We start from the raw sequence: 25,200 nt of genomic DNA, 5'->3' as shown, positions 1-25,200 counted from the left end.
AGTCCCTCCGATATCTGCCAAGACCAATAACTTTACCCACTTTTCTGTCACCTTTTCTTATCCCCACTCTTCTATTCTTAGATTAAGATCTGGATATCACTGCAGGAACACAGTAGGCCTATTTTCCATAAATGCAGAGTGCTCCGAGACCTCTTTGGTGGTGATTTGGTAAAGTATAAAAGCTTCATAACGTGCGCACAGGGGTGTGCAATCGGTGCCTCAAATGAGACCACATGGTTGAGACTTTCCAAGTCTGAAAGTCTAAAGTTGAAGTCAGATAAATCGCTGAGCAGCATGTGCCATGAAGGTCCATTAGGTAGACACAATTGTGGCACCCCATGAAGATGAGCATAGATGTTCGTATTCAAGTCACAGGAGGTGGAGGTGCCAACGGCTTGAAGAGAATGAAAACAAAGACAAGGCTACACACTCCACATTAGCAAGTGCTCTGGTGTGATGCTGGGGAGGCCTTGAGAACAAGAAACAAGTATGTCAATGCACAGAGACTGCTCAAAAGCACTTTTGATGTAGATAGTGGCAGCACAGGAGAATGCAAGGGGCCATCCTAATAAGTCAGGTCAATTGCAGTCAGCGGGATGGAGTGGGGGACGTAGAGGAAGAGGAGGGGTTTGAAGATGTCATTCATAGTCAAAATGCTTGCTTAAAAAGCCAGGTTTTCAGTTGTACTTCTACATCCTGTTCCCTTTCCTCCCTACTGAATGACTGCACTCACCCGGGCTAGGGGATGGCCACTGGAGACTTTTGAAATGGAAAATTTGAGCATTTCCCCCAATGTCTTGAAGGTGCACAAAGGTGCGCCTGCGAGCGCCATCATGCTACACTTTCCCCACCACCACACCTCTTTTCCACATTGATGGTCATTCACGGTTGCACCAAACAAGCAATATTCTGTGGTTTCTTCCCTGGTTATTTTGCAACCTTGTTTCTTCAACCTAACTTCGGTGCCCTGGTTGTCTCTGGCGCATGTCTATTTTGAGTGGGTTTACTAGCGCTGAATCCTGTTCGGTGTCCTTCCCGTAGTCCAATCCCCATGCGCTCTACTTGGGAGTGTTTGGGTCCTGACCACTGGTGGGCCTCTTCTGTACTGTGTGATGCCCAGACACCTAGGTCTTTTCCCGGACACCCCCGAGCACTTGCAGTCTTTCCTAGGGAGTTCTTGAGCTGGGAGAGTTGTACAGATCCTTCGACTGGGGCTTGTCCCGAGGTCCACATAGGGCTGCTGACACACAACTGAGGGGAAGTCCAGCTCTTCTTCTGGGACCTGCTCAGAGGGGCCTGCAAGTTCTGTCACCAGGTCTATTCCAGAGAGGGTGTCTGTACGCAATCGGGCACTACTGGATCTAGGCTGGAGAATCCAAAGTCTTTTGTAGCTGGCTCCTAGATCCCGAAGAGTACAAAGCCACTGCTTGAGGGTCCCACGCAACTTCTTAAGGGCTGTGCGCCAGTCTGATTTTTCCTGCACACTTAATCATCCCCTGGGATTGAGCTCACACAAAATGGTGGCCAGGCAGAAAAGTAGTATACCACTTGCCTGTGACACAGACATCTTCGTCCAGCAAAGCTTAGCATTCTGAGATAGCCACAGAATCGGAAGGCTGTGTGGGTCACCAGGATTCTTCAGACCAACCCTCAGCTTCTTTCAGGCATTTATTTTTCACCATGTTACATTTGTTGCCCTTGGAATTTCTCTGCTACACCTCCTACCCATCAACCTCCAGACTTTTCTGTAGGCTGATGCATGGAAGTATCAAAGCAGGTATGTTCCGTGGACACTGGCAACTTGGATCCTGACCTTAACCGCACACAACCAGGTGAGCCAATCAATTCAGGCAGCATGCAGAGAGATTTAGTTAAGCACTTCATGCGGCTCATGAAGTCCTCACAGAGCTCAAACATAGGTGAGGTGGGGACTATGAAAAAGAGGCAGGGTGTAGGGGTACTGTGGGACTGACGAGGAAGAGCGAAATGAGGTCTAATAGGGGACTGTGATGAGGAGGTAGGTGTGAATGATGACCAGGACAAGTCAGGTCAGGGACTGACGAGGGAGGTGGGATAGTTGGGGGCTCACAAGGAAGGGTGAGCTTGGGGTAGTGAGGGACTGACGAGGAAGAGGGATTGTGGGGGTAAAGGTAAGATCACCATTGAGTACTGGGAAGAGGAAATAGGATGTGGGGGTAAACATAAGATTATTATTGGGGATGCGATGAGGAAGAGTGTTGTGGGGGCAAAGGAAATATACTATTGGTCAATGAGGGTTGTTGGGGTATAGGTAATATTACTATGTAGTACTGAGATGAGGAGGAGAGATGTAGGGATTCATATTAGTAATTAGGTACTGTGACGAAGAATAGGGAGATGCAGCAATGTAGGTATATTTCCTGCTGACGTCAGGAGAAAATCGAGATCTTCATTGTTAAGTCACATGAAAAGCTTGCCCAATCAAAATAAAAAGATATAGTAAACATGCATCAGCTTCACTCGATCTTATGTTGCGCACTTTCATTTCTATGTAATTAAACAACTGAAAGCTCGTTACTCAAACCCCCAAAAACTAATAGCACCCCAATAGCAGGCCCTCCCATACATTTTAAGTTAACTTAGGCTACAATTTTTTGAATATATTAAAAAGAGACTGCTTCCTAAAATATCTAAAAATACTCCTATTCCCCTAACTAGCAATCACAGTGCATGCCACTTTTCAATATATTCAAGTGTTGATGTATTTACTCTTTCTTGTCACTCAAAACTAAATCGAGACCTCGGAAAAACCCTTGGGAGAATAAAAAGAAAACAACACTATCCCAAGTGCCAAACCTTCACAAATCATCCTTTCTTACCCTGCCCACATGCTCTCTGGCCTCAAAGCTGCCCTTACTGCACCCTTTAGAGAGCTTGAAATTAGGATTGGAGAAGGAGAAGCTACAAGCAGCTAGTACATTGCGTCACGCAAATGTAACTTCTACATAAAATGCAAACATAATTGTATACATTATTTATGACCCCTTATGCTTTAAATGTCATATGCATGTGTCCAAAAGTTTAATAGATTGTCCCAAATGCACAGAGTTCAATTCAAATAGTTGTGTTTGTTTGGCATCAGCAGGCCTGAGCAGCCAAAAGCAGCTCCTGGTAACTGTTGGTTTTAGGCAAACCAGGCTTCTAGGTTATAAGGAGGAGCTAAATAGCTCCCTGGTTCCCCTCAATTTTGAACCCTGACTTATATCATTTTAGGGCAGTTCCCAAAAAGGGGAACTGTGTAATGGCAGATTTTACGAAATGAATAACCATGGAAATAGCAATGCATCATGGCAGATAAAACTAACGTTTTGGCAGCACGCTCTAAGTCAAATACATTTGAAAGAAATACTGGACAGATTTACACCAAATCAACTGCTATGGGAAAATGAAAATATGAGAAAAAAAAAAAATTAACCCTTAAAGTTTTTGTACCGTAATATGGATTGACAAACGTTTTCCAGTTTTGAGGGTCGGGCCACAAATTACTTTTGTAAAATTTCATGCTGATCCATACCACAGCTCAAAAGTTAGATGTAGAATTTTCCTATTTCCTATGATTGACAGATAAATTAGGAGACTTGCATTTTATATCATGCTGTTGCACTGAAATAAATGGCTTTATGTAAGCTAGAAAAGCCAGGATCCATTTGTGGCAGGTACTGGCGAGCATGCACGCCGTCGCCCACTCTTCTTTGCCGATATATGACAATGCATTACTTACTGTAAAAGCATTTCTGATGGTTGTATCTGCTTAGATTTACATGCTGTGCATAGGTCCGACATCCAGTGGTCACTGCGGAGTATTGCATTTTGTTTTTCGTAGTCGAAAAGGGGACGTCGACAAGGCGTGTCTGTAACACTATCCCTATAGTGACGTGCGTTGTACCCATAATCCCTCACGCGTCAAGGTCCCTCTGTTTGTATTTTTCTGCCCTGAGGGAGCCTTCTAGACGTGAGTGAGTACAGAAAAGAGAGATATAGAAAAGGATGTCTATGTTCCTTCCATCCGAGCGGGGAGGAAGGGTGGGCGCATGTGAATCTAAGCAGATACAACCATCAGAAATGCTTTTACGGTAAGTAATGCATTGTCTTCTGATGTTTGTTAATCTGCTTAGAATCACATGCTGTGCATAGACTAGCGAGCAGTACCCGGAGTTGGACGTGGGTTGTGAGAAGGAACAGTAGAGAAAAGATGTCTTAATACTGCTTGTCCCACCTGGGAATCAGATCTAGAGTGGGCATCTAGACAGTAGTGTTTTGTAAAGGTGTGTACAGAACTCCAGGTTGCCGCTTTGCAGATGGACTCAAGGGGAACATTTGCAATGAATGCTATGGATGCCCCAGTGCCTCGAGTAGAGTGTGCTCTTGGCTTGAAGGGTAGTTCTCTCTTAGCAAGAGTGTAACAGAGAGTGATGCATTGTACAATCCATCTAGATATAGTGGATTTTGAAACTGCATCTCCTTCTCTTCCTGCTGCCACCGAGACAAAACTGATTAGTCTTTCTCAGTGGACTAGTTCTTTCCATGTAAAACATAACAGCTCTGCGCACATCAAGTGTATGCAGGCTTTTTTCTCCTAGATTTGAAGGATTTTGAAAGAACGTTGGTAGTTCTATAGACTGGTTGACATGGAATTTGGAGATGAATTTCGGTGCGAACCTTGGATGTGTGTGTAGAACCACTTTATCCTTGTGAACTGTTACAAAGGGGTCTAAAACCGAAAGGGCCTGTAGTTCACTTACTCTCCTAATGGAGGTAATAGCTATTAGGAAAGCAGTCTTAAGAGTGAGATCTTTAAGAGTTGCCTTGTGCATGGGTTCAAAGGGTGACCCCATGAGCCTGGTGAGTACCACATTTAGATCCCAGCCGGGAGCTGGGTTTGCTATTGGAGGGTGTATTCTCTTTACCCCTTCCATGAAGGCTTTGATTACTGGGATCTTCCACCACGATACTTTGAGTTGTGAAGTGGTGTAAGCAGAAAGCGCTGCCAGGTGTACTTTAATAGAATTGAATACTAGACCCGAGTCCAGTAAATGGGTCAGGTACAGAATAATTTGTGTGGGAGAGCAGTCAACGGGGTTGATACTCTTCCCTCTACACCAGATGACAAATCTTTTACATTTGCTAGAATAGCAGTGACGAGTGTTAGGCTTTCTGGCCTCTCTGAGGATGTCCATGCACCTCTGTGGAAGTTGTAAATGTCCAAATTCTATGACCTCAGGAGCCAGGCTGCTAAGTTCATGGTCTGAGGGCATGGGTGCAGTGTCCTGCCCCTGTCTTGTGACAGCATGTTGTACGGGCAGGGCAGTTTCACTGGAGGAGATCGAGACATCTCCAACAAGTGAGCGAACCATGGCTGTCGGGCCCACATAGGGGCCACCAGTATCATGGTAACTTGTTCCTGGTGCATCTTGTGCACTATCTTGTTGAGAAGGGGAGTCGGGGGGAAAAGCGTAAACAAATTTCCCTGACCATGGAATCGATAGACCGTTCCCCTTGGACTGGTTCTGGGGGTACCTGGAGGCGTAATCTTGGCATTGAGAGTTTTCCAGAGTTGCGAACAGGTCTATTTCTGGGCAACCCCACTGTGTGAAGACGTCGAAGACGATGTCTTCTTGTAACCGCCATTCGTACTCTACGGGCAGGGGGAAGTCTCTGCTGAGTTCGTCTGCTAGCAGATTGAGTTCCCCTGGTACATGTTGTGATAGTAGGAACATGTTGTGTTTGAGAGCCCACTTCCAGATGTTCTGGGACAGCTTGAACAGTCCTGGAGAGCGAGTGCCCCCTTGCTTGTTGAGGTAGTACATGGCTGTGGTGCTGTCTGTGAGGACCATCACTGTCTTTCCTTGTAGGTGTTCCTGAAAGGCTTTCAGTGCTTTGAACACCGCTAGTAGTTCCAGCAGGTTTATATGCTTGGATGCTAAGCTCGGAGTCCACGGTCCGTGAGCAGTGTGATGGGATAGGTGAGCCCCCCATCCTGTAAGGGATGCGTCTGTGGTTAGAGTGGCTTCCACTGCGGGTGTGGCAAAACTTTTCCCTAATAACAGGTTTTCTTTTGTCCACCACCGTAGCGAGAGAACCAAGGCCTGCGAGACCACCACTAGATCGTCCCATTGTCCGCTGGCCTGACACCACTGGCTGTTGAGCCACTCTTGCATTGGGCGCAGGCGCGCGTGAGGTACCAAATAAATACATGACGCCATCATTCCTAGCAAGCGCATTGCTTTGCGTACCGTCACCTCTCGACCTGCCACATAATGGGGGATCTGAAACAGCATGTTTTGGACCCTCTCGTTGGAGGGGAAGACGAGGCCGTCCTTTGTTCGAATTAGAGCCCCTAGGAATTGTTTGATTTGGCTGGGGTCTAAGCTGGACTTCTTTTCGTTGATGGAGAAGCCCAGTTGGAACAAAAGGTCTACAGTCTTTTGGGTATTGGAGAAGCATGTTTCGTAAGAATCCCCTGTTATGAGCCAGTCGTCGAGGTAAGGGTATACCGGGATGGATAACCTGCGCAGATGGGCCGCTGCCACTGCCATTACTTTCGTGAATACCCTTGGTGCAGATGCTATCCCAAAGGGTAGTACTCTGAACTGGTAGTGTTTGTTCTCTATCTTGAACCTGAGGTATTTTCTGTGCGCTGGCAACATTAAAATATGAAAGTATGCATCTTTCATGTCCAGTGTTGTCATGTAATCCCCTGTGATAACAGTGGGATTACTTCCTGCAAGGTCACCATACGAAACTTTTGGGGTTTGACAAACTTGTTCGCTGGGCGCAGATCTAATACAGGGCGCATGGTTAAGTCCTTTTTGGGTACAAGGAAGTACACTGAATAAATACCTTCTGTTACCCGAGATAGGGGGACAGCCTCTATAGCTTCTTTTTTCAGTAGCTCTTCTACTTCTTGTAGAAGAATGGTGAGGTGTTCCGGTGTCATGCGTCGGTTCCGTGGGGGTCTGTACTTCGGGGAACCGTTGAATTCGATGCAGTATCCGTGGGCTATGGTGGATAATACCCAGCGGTCTGACGATATTCCCTCCCATGCTGAAAGGAATGATGTTAGCCGGCCCCCGACCGGTGATGCATGGGAGGGGACCCGAATCTTCGGGTCATTTGTTGGTATTGGGCGTGGAACCTTTGGGGCTGGAGCCGCGACCTCTTCCCCTGCCACGGTGTTGGCCTCTTTGACTGAACTGGGTGTTGTTACCCTGGTTAGAGGGCCAGTTGGTAGCAGAGTAAAATTGCTGTTGGTTTTGCTGCTGGCGTTGGCCACGAAAGGAGCGTCTATTGCCATAGCCGCGTCTGTTAGGGGGCCTAGAAATTTGGTCAAGAGTTTTGATGGTATCAAACTCTTTCTTCGCATGTTCTAGGGCCTCATCAACTGCTTTCCCAAACAGATGTGTTTCTTCTATGGGCTTATTTATCAGGGAAGCCTGGGTTTCCAGCTTAAATCCCGAATTGCGCAGCCAGACATGGCGTTTGAGAAGTGTTCCCTGAACCAGGGAACGGCCAGCCGTCTCTGCGGCATCTAAGGAGTTCTTTACGATGCCCTGGTTTACAAGAGTTCCCCCTCTGAGATTGTAGCTAACAGGCGTGAACGCAGGGGTTCTGGTGCGTCCTCTGCTTCGCTGCGCAGCTTGCTCCACTGTGCATCTGCGTAGCTAGCTAGTAGGGAATTGTTATTTGCAATCCTAGTTGAAAAGACGGCGGACGTTGTGATTCTCTTCCCAAGTGCGTAGAGCTTTTTGCCCTCTTTGTCAGGTGGTGCCTTACTAGTGGATAGTGGTACCCCTGCTCTTTTCCTTGTATTAGTAACTACGAGGGAGTCCGGAATAGAATGGCCTCTGATGTACAACGGGTCAGAGGGCGAAGGGCTGAAGAGCTTTTCTATCCGAGGGTTGACCCCTCTGACTAAGGCAGGATTGGAAAGGGAAGGAGTTATTCTGCTATTTATATAAGCCAGGAGCGGAATAGACTGACTAACATGGGCTTTTTCTTTAATAACTTTCTCTACAAAGTCTATGTCAGGAAGAGTCTCCCCTGTGTCTATTTCAAAATGCGCTGATGCCTTGCGCAATAGTGCATTAAGTGAAGGCTGATCATCTATGGGAGAGGTGTTTCCAATAGGTGAATCCTTGGGAGGAGAAGGGTGAAAGACATCAGGGTCTGAGTGCACTGATGGGGATTGCCAAGGCTGCGAGGTAGCTGTATCTTCTTCGAAAGCTCCTGCACTAGTGTAAGGATCTTCTTCAAACCCCTCTTCCTCATGTTCTTCCTCTCCACCCAAACACTCATCTTCCTGGAGGTATTGCTCCTCTTCAGTGAGGTCATATACGTCTGTAGAAGGGGGAAACAGCCTAGGAATTTTGACCCTAGGGTCATCCTGGGGCCATTCTCTTAGTCTTTTGGGTGTGGGTGGGTTTTGGTTTCCCAAAAACCTTTCCATTTTCTCCATACAAGAATGGAGTCTTTCAAGGGTCTCATGGGGGACCCCTGAAAAGTCTAGAGGGGGGAAATCAGTGTCTTCACCTTCAAAACGCTTAGAACGCTCCCACAACGTTGAAGAAAGGTTTCCGTCGCCATCTGAAAAGCCCTCCGGTAGTTCAGAAGTGCCCTTAGATGAAAGGGGCAGTTCCTGGCTACTCTTATGCTTTTTCGGCGTTTCTATAGCTTTTTGTGCGGTATTCGATGTTTGTTTCGTCGTCCGCTTACGTGTGTCTTCGGAAACAATTCTCGACAGGCTCTCGACAACGAGTTTGTCAGTAGAGGACTCTGGTGTCGACGTTGCCTGCGTTACGCGTTGTTCCTCGACGGCCGCTCTATGGAGCGTTACGTCAGATGATTTTGGGGTAGCGCCCGTGTTTGATGAAAGCCCAATCGCTGGTCGCGACTGCGTTTGCGGGTGGGGCTTGAGACCCTTACGGTCTGAGGTAGACGCCGGAGTGCCCTGCGTCCCCTTCGGCGCTGATGGATCCTTTGTCTTCGACGAAGAAGAGCCGTGGGTTGTGTGCTTAGGCCTATGGGGTCTGTGTGCGTCCCTGTCGCCGGGGTGTTCATCCCCATGAGCAGGGCGTGAGCCGAGCCCGTCGGGGCCGGGGACGGACGTCGAGGAGCGCGAGCGCTCCTTCTGGGGGTTAATGACTTCCGTAACGGACGTCGAGTTATCACCCTCCTCGTCGACATAGCGTAGTCCGCCCACCTCTTAACTTTGCGTTCTTTAAGAGTTCTTGGTTTCAAGAGCTTACAGGCCGCCCAGCTGTCCTTATGATCGAGGGGCAAGCAACGATTACAGAGCTTGTGTTTGTCCTTCCAAGTGTATTTGCCCCTACAGCGTGGGCAAAACTTAAAAGGTGTCCTCTCCATAGCTGAGGCAATAATAACTGGTGATAACAACCCCAAGGGAAAGATAGGGGAGAAATAAAGACATTCTCAAAGAGAAGATAAAAGTTCGAACCCCCACTCTCCCTACTGTATGTTGGCCGGCGAGGCCAGGCCACGTGTTCGGCAGCGCCGAAGGATCTCCTCCGTCTCTTCCCCTCCGTCGAAAACTTGCTCGGCGGAGAAACAGCTTCACAGCTAACGTCGAGGGGAGGGATCTTTAACAATATAATAAGTATAATTAAGGACCGAGGTCCGATAGTAAGTATTTGCAATGTCTCTCTAGGAGCTCCGCGTAAGGCGACCAGAAGCTGGGCGGAAAAAACCAACCTGAGGGACCTCGACGCGTGAGAGATTATGGGTACAACGCACGTCACTATAGGGATAGTGTTACAGACACGCCTTGTCGACGTCCCCTTTTCGACTACAAAAAACAAAATGCAATACTCCGCAGTGACCACTGGATGTCGGACCTATGCACAGCATGTGATTCTAAGCAGATTAACAAACATCAGAAATATATATATATATATATGCATTATTCACCGTAATCGTATTTCTGATGCTTGTATCTGCTTAGATTCATATGCTGTGCATTTAGGCTGACATCTAGTGGAAGCTCCGGAGTATTACAGTTGTTTTCGAAACTCGACAAGGGACGTTAACATGGTGTGCGGGAATACTTTCCCTAGTGTGATGTCCACTGTACCCATGATCCCTCACGCGTCGAGGTCCCTCAGATTGTTATTTTTCTGACATGAGGTAGCGCGAGTACAGTTGTATCCAAGCAGATACCCATTAGATAAGCTCATAAGCAGCCATGCGACTTCTCTCTGAGTGGAGGAAGGGTGGGCGCATGTGAATCTAAGCAGATACAAGCATCAGGATTACGGTGAGTAATGTATCCCTTCTGAGGCTGTGGAATCTGCTTAGATCTCATGCTGTGCATGGATTAGCAAGCAGTGTTAGAAGAAGGAGGCGGGCTGTGAGAAGATTCATGAGCGAATAAATGTCCAAGAACCGTTTGTCCCACTTGTATATCTGTCTTGGAATAAGTGTCAATGCAGAAGTGGCGAGTGATTATTGAGCTCCATGTAGCTGCTTTGCAAATACTGTCTAAAGGGACATTTGCAATGAAAGCCAGGGTGGCTCCTGTCCCTCTTGTGGAATGAGACCCGGGTGTAAAAGGCAGTGTCTTATTTGATAGGGAATAGCACAGTTGTATACATCTGACTATCCACCTAGAGATGCCATTCTTTGAAATGCGGTCATCTTCTCTGCCTGGTGTTATGGCGACAAACAATTGATCTGTTTTTCTAAGCGGCCTGGTCTTGTCTACATAGTAGAGGACCGCCCTCCTCACATCTAGTGTGTGGAGTTTTACCTCAGCTGAGCCGCTGGGTTCCTGGAAGAAAGCCGGTAGCTCAATTGACTGGTTTACATGGAATTTGGAAATTAATTTAGGGGAGACCCTAGGGTGAGTACATAAAACCAGCTTCTCTTTGTGAACAAAGAAAAGATCCTGCACTGACAATGCTTGTATTTGACTAACCCTTCCACTAAGAAGGCAGTTTTGTAAATCAGGTGTTTTAGACTAGACTTGTGCATTGGCTCGAAAGGGGGTCCCATGAGCTTAGCGAGTACCACGTTGAGATCCCATTCTGGCGGTGGGCTTGAAATTGGAGGGTGGAGTCTCCAGAGATAACAGGTACTTTCCACCATGAGATTTTAGTGTAGGCTGATAAAGCCGTCAGGTGGACCTTTAGGGAGTTGAATACTAACCCTGCATCTAGCAAATGGAGCATATAAGTTAGAATGTGGGAAGGAGTACATTCTATGGGGTTAATTTGTTTAGACTGGCACCAAATTACCAATATTCTCCATTTGTCAAAGTAACAGTGACTAGGGTTTGGTTTTCTTGATTGTTTTGAGATATCTATGCATCTCTGTGGCAAGTTAAGATGTCCGAACTCTATGACCTCAGAAGCCATGCTGCCAAGTTCATTGAGTGAGGCTTCGGGTGCACGGTTAGTCCCTCGTGCTGAGTGAGTGGATTGTACGGGCACAGGAGTTTGATGGGGACACCCATCACCAGTTTGCCCAGATGTGGATACCATGGTTGCCTTGCCCACATAGGAGCAACTAGGATAAGCGTCATCGGTCCCTTGTGGCTCTTGTTCACCACTTCCCTCATGAGAGCTGTTGGGAGGCGGGGTGTGGAAGCGTAACCAAATTTCCCGGACCAGTTCATCCATAGGGCGTTCCCCCTTGGAGCCTAGCTGGGGGAACCTGGACGCAAAGTCTGGACGCTTGACTGTTTTCGTTTGTAGCAAACAAGTCCATTGGTAGAAAAGGCGTTCTACAACTCTTGTGTAGACGCCACTTGTGTTCCTCTGGTAGGGGATCTCTGCTCAATGAGTCAGCTAAAGAATTGAATTCCCCCTGGAACATGCTGCGATGATAGGAACATCTTCCGTTTGAGTGCCCATTTCCATGCTGCGCAAGTCTGGACAGATTTGGAGAACGTGTGCACCTCTGTTTGTTGATATAAAACATTGCTGTAGTGCAGTCTGTCAGGATCTGCAGATTGGTTTGTTAAATGGGGTTTGAACGCCTGAAGGGCTTTGAATACTGGCAGAATTTCTAGAAGATTGATGTGGTTCTGAGCTTCCTCGCGAGACCACAGACCCTAAGCTGTGTGATTAAGGTAATGTGCCGCCCCCACCCAACTAGAGAGGCGTCGTTGTGACAATAGCCTGTATCTCTGGATCGTAGAAGGGTTTCCTCCTTCAGCAGATTTTCCCTTGTCCACCAGCGAAGATTTTGTATAAGTGTTGGCAAAACGACCACTAGATCGTACCACTGTTTTGCCAACCACTCCTGCATGGGTTGCATGCGCAGGCAAGCGTGAGGAACCAGGTAAATGCAAAATACCATCATGACTAGCAAACACAGTTTGCACACCCTTATCTGGCAGCTGGCCTGATAATGCAGCATTTGCAGTAACACATTTTGGACCCTTCCTCTGACGGAAATATCAACCCCTCTTGTGTGTTTAGGACAGCTCCTAGGAACTGTTTGGAAGTGCTTGGCAGTAGGCTTGACTTTTTCTCGTTGATGGAGAAGCCCAATTGAAAGAGGAGGTTGATTGCTCTTTGAATTTTCTGTCTGCAAATTAGGGGGGACTCCCCTGTAATGAGCCAGTCGTCCAGGTAAGGGTACTCTGGGATTGCCACCCTGCTTAGGTGCGGTGCCACCACCGCCAGTACCTTTGTGAATACCCTTGGAGCAGAAGCTATTCCGAAGTGCAGTACTTTGAATTGGTAGTGCTGGTTCACTATCTTGAAACGCAAGAATCTTCTGTGCGCTGGCACCATTGAAATATGAAAATAGGCATCTTTCATATCCAGTGTTGCCATGTATTCCCCCTTTTTTAGTAGAGGGATTACCTCTTTTAGCGCAGTCATGCTGAACCTTTGTGGCTTGACATACTTGTTTGCAGGGCGCAAATCTAATACTGGGCGCATTGTTAGATCTTCGTTTGGCACAAGTAAGTAAGTTGAATAAATACCCTTGTTTACCTGATTGGCCGGGACGACTTCGATGGTGTCCTTTATTAGAAGCGTGGCTGTCTCCTCGAGGAGGATACGCTGGTGTTCTTTTGAGTGGATCTTTTGTCTTGGGGGTGGTCGCAGGGTCGTTGAAGGAGCTCTATACAGTACCCGCCTGCTACTGTGGACAGCACCCATCTGTCTGAGGGGATTGTTGCCCTCCTACTGGAGAGGTATGGGAGGGCACCTGAAGCGGAATGTCACTGCTCGAGAGGGATTGGCCCGACCACCACCTCTGCCCTGTCCTCTAGGATAGCCCTGGGAGGACTGACCATGATTATTTCCCCAGGAGGAGCCTTGGTTTTGATTGTAATTAGACCCCCGTTGAGAACTTTGGCCATGAAAATGGCGAAAATTGCCATTACCCCTTTGGCCGGGTGGCCTGTTGGTGAGTTGGCCCAACGATTTAAGTGTGTCATACTGGTCTTTGGCTGTCTTAAGGGCATCCTCGACGGCCTTGCCGAGGAGCACATTGGGTTCAATAAGCTTGTTAATCAGGGTGGCCTGCTTTTCTGGTCTGAAACCTGATTGCCGCAGCCACGCATGACGTTTAATAACAGTACCCGGACCAATGATTCTTTCAGCATTGTTCGCCGCATCAAAGTTTGTCTTAAGTAAGCAGCTTAAGACTACCCTCCCTTCTGCGGCCACCTTAACAGTGGTTCTGGGGCAGACGATAGTAAAGCAGACACTTCCTCCCATTTGTGGCAGTTGTAACTGGCCAAAAGGGTTGCATTGTTTGCAATTCTGGTCTGGTACACCGCAGAGGAGGCAAACGTTCTACCCATGGTGTTAATCTATTTGCTTTCCTTGTCGGGTGGGGCCTCAGAGGAAGTAAAGGGGGTGGCTTCAGCTGCCCTCTAATATACAGTGGGTCTGAAGGTGCAGGTTTAAATAGCTTCTCTACACATAGGTTTATAGCCCGCGTGAGGTTAGGGACTTCATATGACAGTTGTATCCTGTGCTTTAGTGACTTGAGTAGAGGAATAAACTGCACCATTGTTTTCTTGTCCCCAAGGATCTGTTCTACAAAGTCCTTTTCCGCCTGTACCTCCTGGGTGTCTATTTGAAAGGGCTCCACCGCCCTGGCTAGCACCTCATTAAGAAGGGGTTCGTTGTCGGCAGGAGGATCCTGATCAATAGGTGAGTCTATAGGACACATATTGGCCTCTGTGTCAGCCTCTTGGTCCTCATCGTCCCCATAATAAGGGTCTGCTGTCTCATCCTCGTACAGAGGGTCAGCTGGCTCTACAATACAGAGGTCTTTGTGTTCTGAGTCTGGTCCATAGAGATCTATGACTGTGCCTTGCACTGGAATTTTCGGTGCAATACCTTTTAGAAGGGGGGTGAGAAGGTTGAGCAGAGACCTGTGACCCAGAGAGAGCTTTGGTGGGGGGCTGGGGAGGGGTGGATTGGAAGCTCTGGAAGTATGCAGGGTCCTTTTTGTAGAAATTGGCCATAAAGGTTATTCTCCTCATGACTCTGTCTATGTCTATGTCTTGTGAAGACCATTAAGCTGAACTTGGGATGACCAAGGGTTGGGAAGGAAGTCCTAAATCTTCATCTGTGGGAGGGAGGAATCGCCTCTTGTGCTGTTTCTAACCCCCGTGGTGCCCAGAGGCGTGTTTATCCAACTTTTTGGGGCCTACTACCTGATCTGACGCAGAGGGTCGACTTTCGGATGCGGGTAGGGCCGAGGCCTCGTCTGCGGACGATCAGGCCCTCGGAGGGAGTTTTACGTGCAACACCCTCGCCGTCTTTTGATGCTTGGGTCCTGTCGTGCGGCGATCTCGAGGGAGAATGCCCAGAGGACAGGGAGTCAACTGACCTTTCCCTGGGTGTCGTGCATTGTCGACCGCTCAACCCATGTTTCGAGTCTCGACTTGGGGTTATGAGTTTAGTAGTGGATGTTTTTGTTGCGCTTCCGCCGCCGGGTGTAGTCCCCACAACAGGGCCGCCGGCCTGTCCTTCAGGGTCAGGGGCCTGCACTTGGGTAACCGAAGCTACCCTGTCGCCCTCACCTTCCGAAACAGCAGCGTCGCTGCCATCACTGAAAGCACCTTCTACCTCCATGGCTTCGAGTTGCCTGGCGTAGTGGGACCAGCGTTTTGTGGAGTGGTCCTTTGAAGTCTTGGGCTTGAAGAGCCTACACGCTCGACAAGAAGCCTCGACGTGGTCTCTTGGGAGACACAAGTTACAGACTAAATGCTTATCGACCCACTGGAATTTACGATTGCACTTGGGGCAAAATTTAAATTTAAATGGGGTCTTGTCCATAACTACAACTATGACAGCTGGGCAAAAGTAGTGTAAGAAAAGGGGCATATACATTCTTAAATTACCTCTCCCCTCTCTCTCTGGGCTGAGGCCCGGGACGAGCTTCCAAGGCAGAACGGTCCGTCGCGGTAGTCTTTCGACGGGCCGTCCTTTTGTCTTCACCGGCGTGATGTTTCAATGGTCCGCGAAGTAAAGGATAGAAAGAATGAACTATCAGTAATTGAATAAGTAAATGGCTTTACACCGAAAGAGGAACTCCGCTATACGCATCAGTCTAGAATGGTGAAAACAAAAACAATCCGAGGGACCTAGACGCGTGAGGGATCATGGGTACAGTGGACCTCACACTAGGGATAGTGTTAGTGGCACGCCCTGTCGACGTCCCTTTTCGAGTTTCGAAAACAACTAATTCTCTGCAGCTTCCACTAGATGTCGGCCTATGCACAGCATGTGATCTAAGCAGATTCCACAAGCCTCAGAAATATAATACATTACTCACCGTAATCGTATTTCTGATGCTTGTATCAGCTTAGATTCACATGCTGTGCATAGGCCAACATCTAGTGGAAGCTGCAGAGTATTACAGTTTGTTTTTCGAAACTCGAAAATGGCCGTCGACGCAGTGCGTGCCAGTAATACTATCCCTAGTGTGACGTCCACTGTACCCATGATCCCTCACGCATGTAGGACCCTCAGATTGTATTTTTTCTGACATGAGGTTGCATGAGGAGAAGCGTGAGTACAGATAATCCAAGCAGATAGAAAGGTAAGACTACAAGCATCCATGCGCCTTCTCTCAGAGGGGAGGAAGGGTGGGTCTTATGTGAATCTAAGCAGATACAACTATCAGAAATACGATTACGGTGAGTAATGTATCCCTTCTGAGGCTTGTGGAATCTGCTTAGATCACATGCTGTGCATAGATTAGCGAGCAGTACCTGAAGAAGGAGGTGGGATGTGAGTAGGGTCATGAGCAAATAAATGTCTTAGAACCGCTTGTCCCACTTGGGTATCTGTCTTGGAATGGGTGTCAATGCAGTAGTGCTGAGTAAAAGTGTGAATAGAGCTCCAAGTAGCTGCTTTGCAAATGGTGTCAAGGGGGACATTTGCAATGAAAGCCAGAGTGGCCCCAATGCCTCTTGTAGAGTGGGCTCTTGGCGTAAAAGGCAGAGTCTTTTCAGAAAGGGAGTAACACAGCTGGGTACAGTTAATAATCCACTTAGAGATGGCACCTTTAGAGACGCGATCCCCCTCTCTCCTTGTAGCTACGGAGACAAACAGTTGGTCTATTTTCCTTAGCGGTCTGGTCTTGTTTACATAGTAGAGGACCGCCCTACGCACATCTAGGGTGTGTAGTTTCACCTCAGCCAAGCTCTGTGAGTCTTGGAAGAAAGCCAGAAGCTCGATGGACTGGTTCACGTGGAATTTAGAAATAAACTTAGGTGAGAACCTAGGGTGTGTGCGTAAAACCAGTTTATCTTTATGAACTCTAAAGAAAGGATCTTGCACTGAAAGAGCCTGAATTTCACTGACCCTTCTTATAGATGTAATAGCTACTAAGAAGGCCGTTTTATAAGTCAGGTGTTTGAGACTGCTTTTATGCATGGCTTCGAAAGGGGGGCCCATGAGCTTAGATAGCACCACATTAAGGTCCCATCTTGGTGGTGGGTTTGAAATAGGAGGGTGAAGTCTCTTTACTCCTTCCATGAAGGCTTTAACTACTGGTATTTTCCACCACAACACCTTGTTATGGGAGGTGGTGTATGCTGACAGAGCTGCCAGGTGTACCAGCAGGTGGAGCATGTATGTGACAATAGTTGAAGGAGTGCAATTAACCGGGTTGATTTGCTTATTCTAGCACCAGATAACCAATCTTTTCCATTTGTCAAAGTATCAGTGCCTCGTATTTGGCTAACTAGATTCTTTTAGCATGTCCATACATCTCTGTGGTAAATTGAGATGTCCAAACTCTATGACCTCAGGAGCCATGCTGCCAGGTTCAATGAGTTGGGTTGCGGGTGCATCATGTGCCCTTGGTGCTGGGACAGTAGGTTGTACCAGCCCAGGAGCCTGATGGGTTTGCACACTGTTAGTCTGCGTAGGTGTGGGAACCACGGTTGTCTGGCCCACATGGGAGCAACTAGGACGAGCGTCATCGATTCTCTGTTCATCTTGTTGACCACCTTCCTGATGAGGGGAGCTGGTGGAAAAGCGTACGCAAACATCCCCGACCAGTTCATCCACAGGGCGTTCCCCTGGGAGTCTGGTTGGGGGAACCTGGATGCGAATCCTGGGCATCGTCTGTTTTCGCTTGTGGCGAATAGGTTTATAGTGGGGAAACCCCACTGAGAGAAGATATCTTCTACGATTTTCTGTGTAGACACCATTCGTGTTCCTCTGGAAGGGAGTCTCTGCTCAAAGCATCCTACAGAGAATTGAGGTCCCTGGAACATGTTGTGATGACAGAAAGATGTTCCGTCTGAGTGCCAATATCCAAATTTTCTGGGCAAGCTTGGACAGATTTGGCGAGCGAGTCCCCCCCTTGCTTGTTCAGGTAGAACATGGCTGTAGTGCTGTCCGTCCGGATCTGCACTGACAGATCATGCAGGTAGGGCTGGAACGCTTGAAGCTCTCTGAATACCGCCAGAAGCTCTAGTAGGTCAATATGATTCCTGGCCACTGAGTGAGACCAGAGACCCTGAGCTGTGTGGTGGAGATAGTGAGCTCCCCAGCTTATCAGGCATGCATCGGTTGTGACTACCGCCTGTATCTCGGGATCGTAAAAGGGTTTCCCCTTGGACAGATTTTCTCTTGTCCACCAGTGAAGGCTTTGTACAAGTGTTGGCGAAACGACCACTAGATCGTCCCACTGACCACTTGCCTGAGACCACTGTTTCGCCAACCATTCCTGCATGGGACGCATGCGCAGGCGCGCGTGGGGGACCAAGTAAATACATGACGCCATCATGCCCAGCAAACGCATTGCTTTGCGTACCGTTATCTGGCGACCGGTCTGATAATGCGGAATTTGCAGTAGTATATTCCGAATTCTTTCCTCGGGTGGAAAGGTCAACCCCTCTTGGGTGTCTAGGATAGCTCCTAGGAATTGTTTGGAGGTGCTTGGCACCAGACTTGACTTCTCATTTATTGAGAAACCCAATTCGAATAGGAGGTCGATCGTCCTTTGAATGTTTGTTCTGCAAATTACTGGGGTCTCCCCCGTGATGAGCCAGTCGTCCAGGTAAGGGTACACCGGGATTGCCTCCCTGCCTAGGTGTGCTGCCGCCACCGCCAGTACCTTGGTGAATACCCTTGGAGCCGAAGCTATCCCGAAGGGCAGTACCTTGAACTGGTAGTGCCGACTGTCCACCTTGAAGTGCAAGTACTTTCTGTGCGCTGGGAACATGGAAATATGAAAATAGGCATCTTTCATGTCCAATGTTGCCATGTAATCCCCCTTTTTTAGGAGGGAGATTACCTCTTGGAGAGTAGTCATGCAAAATTTTTGGGGCTTGACATACTTGTTTGCAGGCCGTAAATCCAATACTGGGCGCATTGTCAAATCTTTTTTTTGGCACAAGGAAGTAAGTTAAACAAATACCCTTGTTTACCTGGTGTCCCGGGACGAGTTCTATTGCGTCCTTTGCTAGCAGATTGAGGATCTCCTCGAGGAGGATCTTCTGGTGGTCTAAAGAATGTATTTTTTTGTTGTGGAGAATGGTTCTGGGAACGCTCTAACAGTTCTATGCAGTACCCTGCGGATACTGTGGACAGCACCCATCTGTCTGATGTGATCCCTTCCCAAGCTTGGGTGAAGTTGGAAATGCGTCCTCCTACTGGGGTTGCGTGATAAGGGACCCTGAACGGAGCGTCACTGTTTTGGTGGAGGCGTGCCGCCGCCTCTACTGGGGCTGCCTCTACCTTTACCACGTCCTCTTTTATTACCCCTGCCATAACCCTGGGTAGACTGCTGGTTGTTATTGTTCCATGGTGTACCCTGACCCTGGGAATAATTAGATCCTCTCTGGGAATTTTGTCTGCGTGGGCGACTAAAATTGCCATTCACTCTTTGATTAGGGGGTTTATTGGTTAGTTGGCCTAGGGATTTGAGTGTCTCATACTCATCTTTGACAGATCCGGCTCCACCGGTTTATCTAACAGTGATGCTTGGGTTTCAGCCTTGAATCCAGACTGCCGTAACCAAGCGTGTCTCTTGATAACAGTCTCTTCTGCTATCAATCTGCCGGCGTTCTCCGCGGCATCAAAGGTTGCTTTTAAAATGCAACCGGACACGGCTCTTCCCTCCGCGGAAACTCGTGCCAATTGGCTCTTTAAGGGTTCTGGGGCGGAGTCTATGAGTGCCGCGACTTCTTCCCACTGGTGGCAGTTGTAACTGGCCAACAGGGTGGTGGAGTTTGCAATCCTTGGGCGGTAGTGTCCCTATCTCTGGGTAGTGGTGGTTGGGACTCGGGAGCAGCCGTTGCACAGCCTGTTGACGCCGACTCCTGGAGTGCGGACTGGGGATAGAGGTCTGTTTCGTCTTCTGACGATCGAACCTCAGTTACCTTGGGGAGCGAGGCACTTCTAGCAACAGTGGATGGTTGCCTGGAGTCATGTGGCGATCTAGATCGAGAACGCCCAGAGGACACCGTTTCGGACCGTTCTCTATGTGCCTCTTTCTGAGTACTCGACGTGCGCGTCGAGTCTCGGTTGGACTTCGTGTGTTTTGTGCAAGTGCTGTGGGTAGCGCTTGTGTTGCCGGGGGTCTTTCCGATAGCCGCCCTGCCGGACGACCTTCCGAGGTCGGGGACTTGCGCTTGGCTGTCAATTGATGCCACGTTGCCCTCGCCGTCCGAAAGCGCGGCGTCGCTGCCATTGCCGAAGGCGCCATCCGCTGCCATGGCCTCTTGACGCCTGGCGTGGTGGGCCCAACGCTTGATCGAACGGTCCTTGAGTGTTTTCGGTTTAAACCTACTACACGCTCTGCAGTTAACCTCGGGGTGGTCCCTCGGTAAGCAGAGATTGCACGTGGTGTGCCTGTCAACCCAAATGGTACTTGCGGTTGTCCTTGGGGCAAAATTGGAAAGGGGTACCCTCCATACGCACCTTGTGGCAGCGGGCTAATAAGTGTAGGAAATATATAAGAATGTACCTATATACCAAAAGAGTGTAGAGTATGTCCACCCCCCACTCTCCCTACTTGCAGGGCCGAGGCCAGAGGCCTTCCGAGGCCCAAATCCGTCATGCAGCTCTCGACGGTCGATTCTTTCTCCGGGCCGGCGTCGAGTGTGGATGCAGTGACTCGACGTTGGGGTGGAGAAATGGGGAAATATAACAATATTTTAGCAAAAGTATGGCTAAGGCCAGGGAACTCCGCGGAATGCTTCCGACCAGTATGACGGAAAAAAACAATCGGAGGGTCCTAGACGCGTGAGGGATCATGGGTACAGTGGAGGTCACACTAGGGATAGTATTACTGGCACACCCTGCGTCGACACCCATTTTCGAGTTTCGAAAAACAAACTAATACTCCGCAGCCTCCACTAGATGTCGGCCTATGCACAGCATGTGATCTAAGCAGATTCCACAAGCCTCAAAAATATATATATAAAAACTCAAAAAAGGACGTCAACTGGGAGTGTGGGCATTACTATCCCTAGTGTGACATCTATTATACCCATGGTGCTTCAAGCGTCGAGGTCTTTCAGATTGATTGTTTCCGACATGCGGTTGCATGAAGTGTAGCGCGAGTACAGATGTGATACAGTAGAAGCAGTGATAGACCAGAAAAAAACAGTGAATCTAAGCAGATACAAACATAAGAAATACAATACGGTAAATAATGCATCTCTTCTGAGGCTTGTGGCTCTGCTTAGATCACATGATCTGCCATAGATTAGTGAGCAGTATCTGGAGAAGGAAGTGAGAAGAGAGAAGGTACAGTGGCAAAATCAATGTTTTAGCAACGCTTGTCCCATCTGTGAATCTTCTTTAGGGTGAGCGTCAATGTGTGAAGGTGTGAATGGAACTCCATGTAGCTGCCTTGCAAATGGCGACTAGGGGGACGTCTGCAATGAAGGTTAAGGTAGCTCCTGCACTTCTGGTAGAGTGAGCCCTGAAAGTGAAAGGTAAAGCTTTTTTGGAACGGGAATAGCAGAGTTGTATGCATTTGACGATCCATCTGGAGATGTCGTTTTTTTAGAGACATGATCGCCTTCCCTAGCAGGTGCTATGGAAAAAAAGAGCTGTCTGTTTTCCCTTGGGGTTTTGTTTTGTTCATGTAGTACAGGGGTCCCCAACCTTTTGTACACAATGAGCAAAATTTGGATATCACATGGAATAGTGAGCAACATCCATTCTTCGACAGAGCATATCGGCACTCACTTGGTGTATAAGTGATTGCAACACAAATTAGAAATGTAATAAGATGTAAGACTGCCAATAGAACATTTTAATTTGTACTTCTTAACAGTTATGTAGAACACTTGCCATTCTAGTGAAGTAAATCTGCAAGGCCTATCTATCTATCTATCTATCTATCTATCTATCTATCTATCTATCTATCTATCTATCTATCTATCTATCTATCTATCTATCTATCTATTTGATTTTATATGGCGCTATATCGCCCGCCAGGCTCAGCGCACTCACAAAGGCAGACCACATAGTACACAGAAAAGCTACAACTCGGATCTAATATCCTAGGCAAGAGACAGAGTAAACTGTTAGTTCTCTAAGCTGCTCCTTCATTGAACAATCGGGTCTTAAGTTGTTTCTTAAACACAGTGAGAGACCCACTGTTCTTGAGCGCAAGCAGCAGGGAATTCCAGACCATTGGTGCCCAGAAAGTAAAGTTAGTGCCACCTACTCTTTTAAGGGTTTGACGTGGCTGATACAAATCATGATTATTATTAGAACTGAGGTCTCTTCTAATGGGTGTTATCTCTATCTTACTGGCAAGATAATTCGGTGCAGTGTCACCTAGGCATTTATAGACTGTAACTGCGCCTTTAAATTTGGTCCTCTGTTCGACCGGGAGCCAATGTAGCTTCCTCCTAGCTAATGAGATCTTAGAGCGTTGACACAATCCAAAAACAGCCCTGACCGCTCCATTCTGTATAGTTTGCATTTTTGTGATATTAGTCTTGGAACTGCCTATCAATAGACTATTACAATAGTCTAATTTCGAATTAATAATGGCACCGGCGATCACAGCAAGGTTTTGTTGAGTCTGATATGGGCACTTTTGCCAAAGTAAGTTAGAGTTAAAGGCACAGGTGGATTTTAAATAAGTCGTCTGCCTCTTAAATGAGAGATGTGAATCCATGTAGATGCCTAACGTTTTTACGTGATCTGATACCATAATATCGTTATTCATTCTAAAATTTCTGTATAGGTCATCCAATTCTTTTAGCTTTTAGGAGGTACTGACTATTAAAAGTTCATTTATTTCTTCGTTAAGTGCTAATGAGTTTGTCCCCATCAATTTTTTTAGAAACCGCAGAACTCCTTGACTCTTTGAGCGTCCTTTTCCTAAATTTCAGTCAGCTCAAAGACCAATTGGGTGTCGTCAGCGTAGTTGGTAAAGCGGACACCCGATCCTTACAACATGTTGCACAAGAATTTAAAGAAAATATTAAAGAGCAAAGGGAACAGACAAGACCCTTGGGGGACACCGCATGTCAGCAAGCTTTTAAGTGAGATAAAATTCCCTTTTACCACTGCCACTATTCTGGGTCCCAGAAATGATTTAACCATTTGGCTGCTTTAACTTCATTTGACAATAAGTGGTTGTTTACAGGAAATGTTAAGGAGCTTGAGTGCTCAGTAGGACTGTTTTAGACAAATGGGACCAATCAAGTTGTTCAAAAATATTGTAGGACTAAATAAACATTACCAGTGACTCCAGCTAAATATTTTTAAGAAATGTAGTGCCAATGTTTGGACAGTAAAATTGGTCACAAATGGAAGAATGATTTTCAGGTGTACTTTAGGATTCTGCCCAGGGATTTTCCAGCGTCTTTTGTGGTAAATGGTGCATTCCTATCCATACAAGACCAGTCATTGATTACTGTATTGTGGACTGTTTTTATTCAGGAATGTTCTGCTTTTTTCCATTTCTGATTGAACAGAGAGTGATCACTATCCACCTGAGGTAATTTTCCAATGGCATGGGGTAGGCACCAAGAAGATGTCTGACAGGCAAAGGGACTGGTTGGCTGTGCTTAAGCTTGACAAGGAGGCTTTGGAAAGACTTACCAATTCACAAGCAATTAAGATATTCTCCTAAAACTGTTAAACAGTACAGAGGCCACAAAGGAAAGTGCCAGTTTGTTTTTTGGTTGAAACTATCCAGCACAGTGCTTTTGGCAAATGGTGTCCCCCAGTTCAGGAGTTCCAGGTTGTATAAACGTTCGATGTAGAATGTAAAATAATCTCAAATAGAAAATGGATTAATGATTTAATGAGTGATGTGTACACGGCTGGCCACAAGCAGGTTTCAGGGAAGGGCTTAGTAGAGTGGACCACTGCTTCCTTCTGAGAACCATCGTGGAGAAATACGGTAAGGTTAAGGGAGGGAGATTATTTTGGCTTTTTTCAGATTTGGAGAGACCATCTGATTTGATTGATAGACATATCTTGTGGCAAAATTTGCATTTTATTGGGTCCCTAGTTTATTAAATATTATCTGAATGTGACACGCAGACATCTCACCGTCTGTCCCATGTGGAAGATGGGGGAATTAAAGGTCAAAAGCAGAGATGTTAGTTGGCACCAATGTATTCCTTTCAGACTTTGGGCCTCATCATGAGCTGGGCAGTATCCCGGCGGTATTACTTCCGAGATACTGCCCGGGCTAATAGCGTTACCGCCAAACCCTCCGATCACAGGTTTGGGGATCACTGATGTAGTACAAGACTGCCCACCATACGTCTAGCGTATGGAGGGCTACTTTCTGCTGAGTTGGATGGATTTTGAAAGAAGGTAGGAAGTGTGAAAGATTAATATGGAATTTAGGTGAAAACCTAGGGTGTGTTCTAAGGATTGTCCTTGGGGATTTCAAAGAAGGTCTTGTACAGACAAAGCCTTTAGCTCACTAACTCATCTTATGGAGGTGATGGCTATCAAGAATGCAGCTTTGTGTGTCAAGTGTTTTAGGCTGGCCTTGTGCATAGGTTCAAAAGGCTGACCCACGAGTTTGGAGAGCATGACATTTAGATCTCAACCTGGTGGGGGGTTAGAAATGGGGAGGGGGCTTAATGAATGGAACTTTTCACCAGGACACCTTTCTCTTTGAAGTGGTGTAGACAGACAGAGCTGCCAGGTGTACCTCGATGGAGTTAAATACTAAGCCAGAGTCTAGTAGGTAAAGCATATAAGGCAGAATGTTGGCTGTAGAAAATTCAATTGGATTTATGGCTTGTGACCTTCACCATATCACAAACCTTTTACACTTGTTGAAGTAACAATGTCTGGTGTTGGGTTTCCGTGCTTCTTTTAGGATATCCATAAACCATTGTGGAATATTTAAATAACCGTACTCTAGGACTTCAGAAGCCAGGCTGCCAAGAGCATAAATTGAGGCCAAGGATCGAGATATGCCCCCTTGTGTTGTGATAACGTGTTGCAGGGGCATGGGAGCATGATCGGGTTGCGTATCGCCAGTTGGAAACCAGAGTTGTCTTGCCTACATGGGAGCAGCCAGGATTAGAGTAGCTTGTTCCTAGTGCATCTTGTGCACTCTCCTGCTCAGAAACGGTGTTGGACGGGTGGAGGGGGGACAGGAAAGGGGGGGTTGTAAGCATATTTCCATGACAAGTTCATTCACAGGGCATTCCCTTGTTGGGGAAACCTTGACACAAAGTCTGGGCACTGCGTGTTTAGGCCTGTGTTG

At 47.3% G+C, this 25,200-nt stretch overlaps 1 protein-coding gene across 1 annotated transcript in view; it reads right to left on the bottom strand.

Annotated features, from left to right (window-relative positions):
- The window catches only part of PRKAR2A (protein kinase cAMP-dependent type II regulatory subunit alpha), a 1,246,928-nt gene that overhangs the window by 409,899 nt on the left and 811,829 nt on the right, over positions 1 to 25,200 (bottom strand). The gene's annotated exons all lie outside the window — the stretch shown is intronic.

This window comes from Ambystoma mexicanum, chromosome 2p, assembly GCF_040938575.1.
Source record: "Ambystoma mexicanum isolate Mex_15411 chromosome 2p, UKY_AmexF1_1, whole genome shotgun sequence".
Taxonomy (NCBI): Eukaryota; Metazoa; Chordata; class Amphibia; order Caudata; family Ambystomatidae; genus Ambystoma; species Ambystoma mexicanum.
Note: the sequence above shows the minus strand (reverse complement) of the source record. Positions and strands in the feature narration are given on the sequence as shown.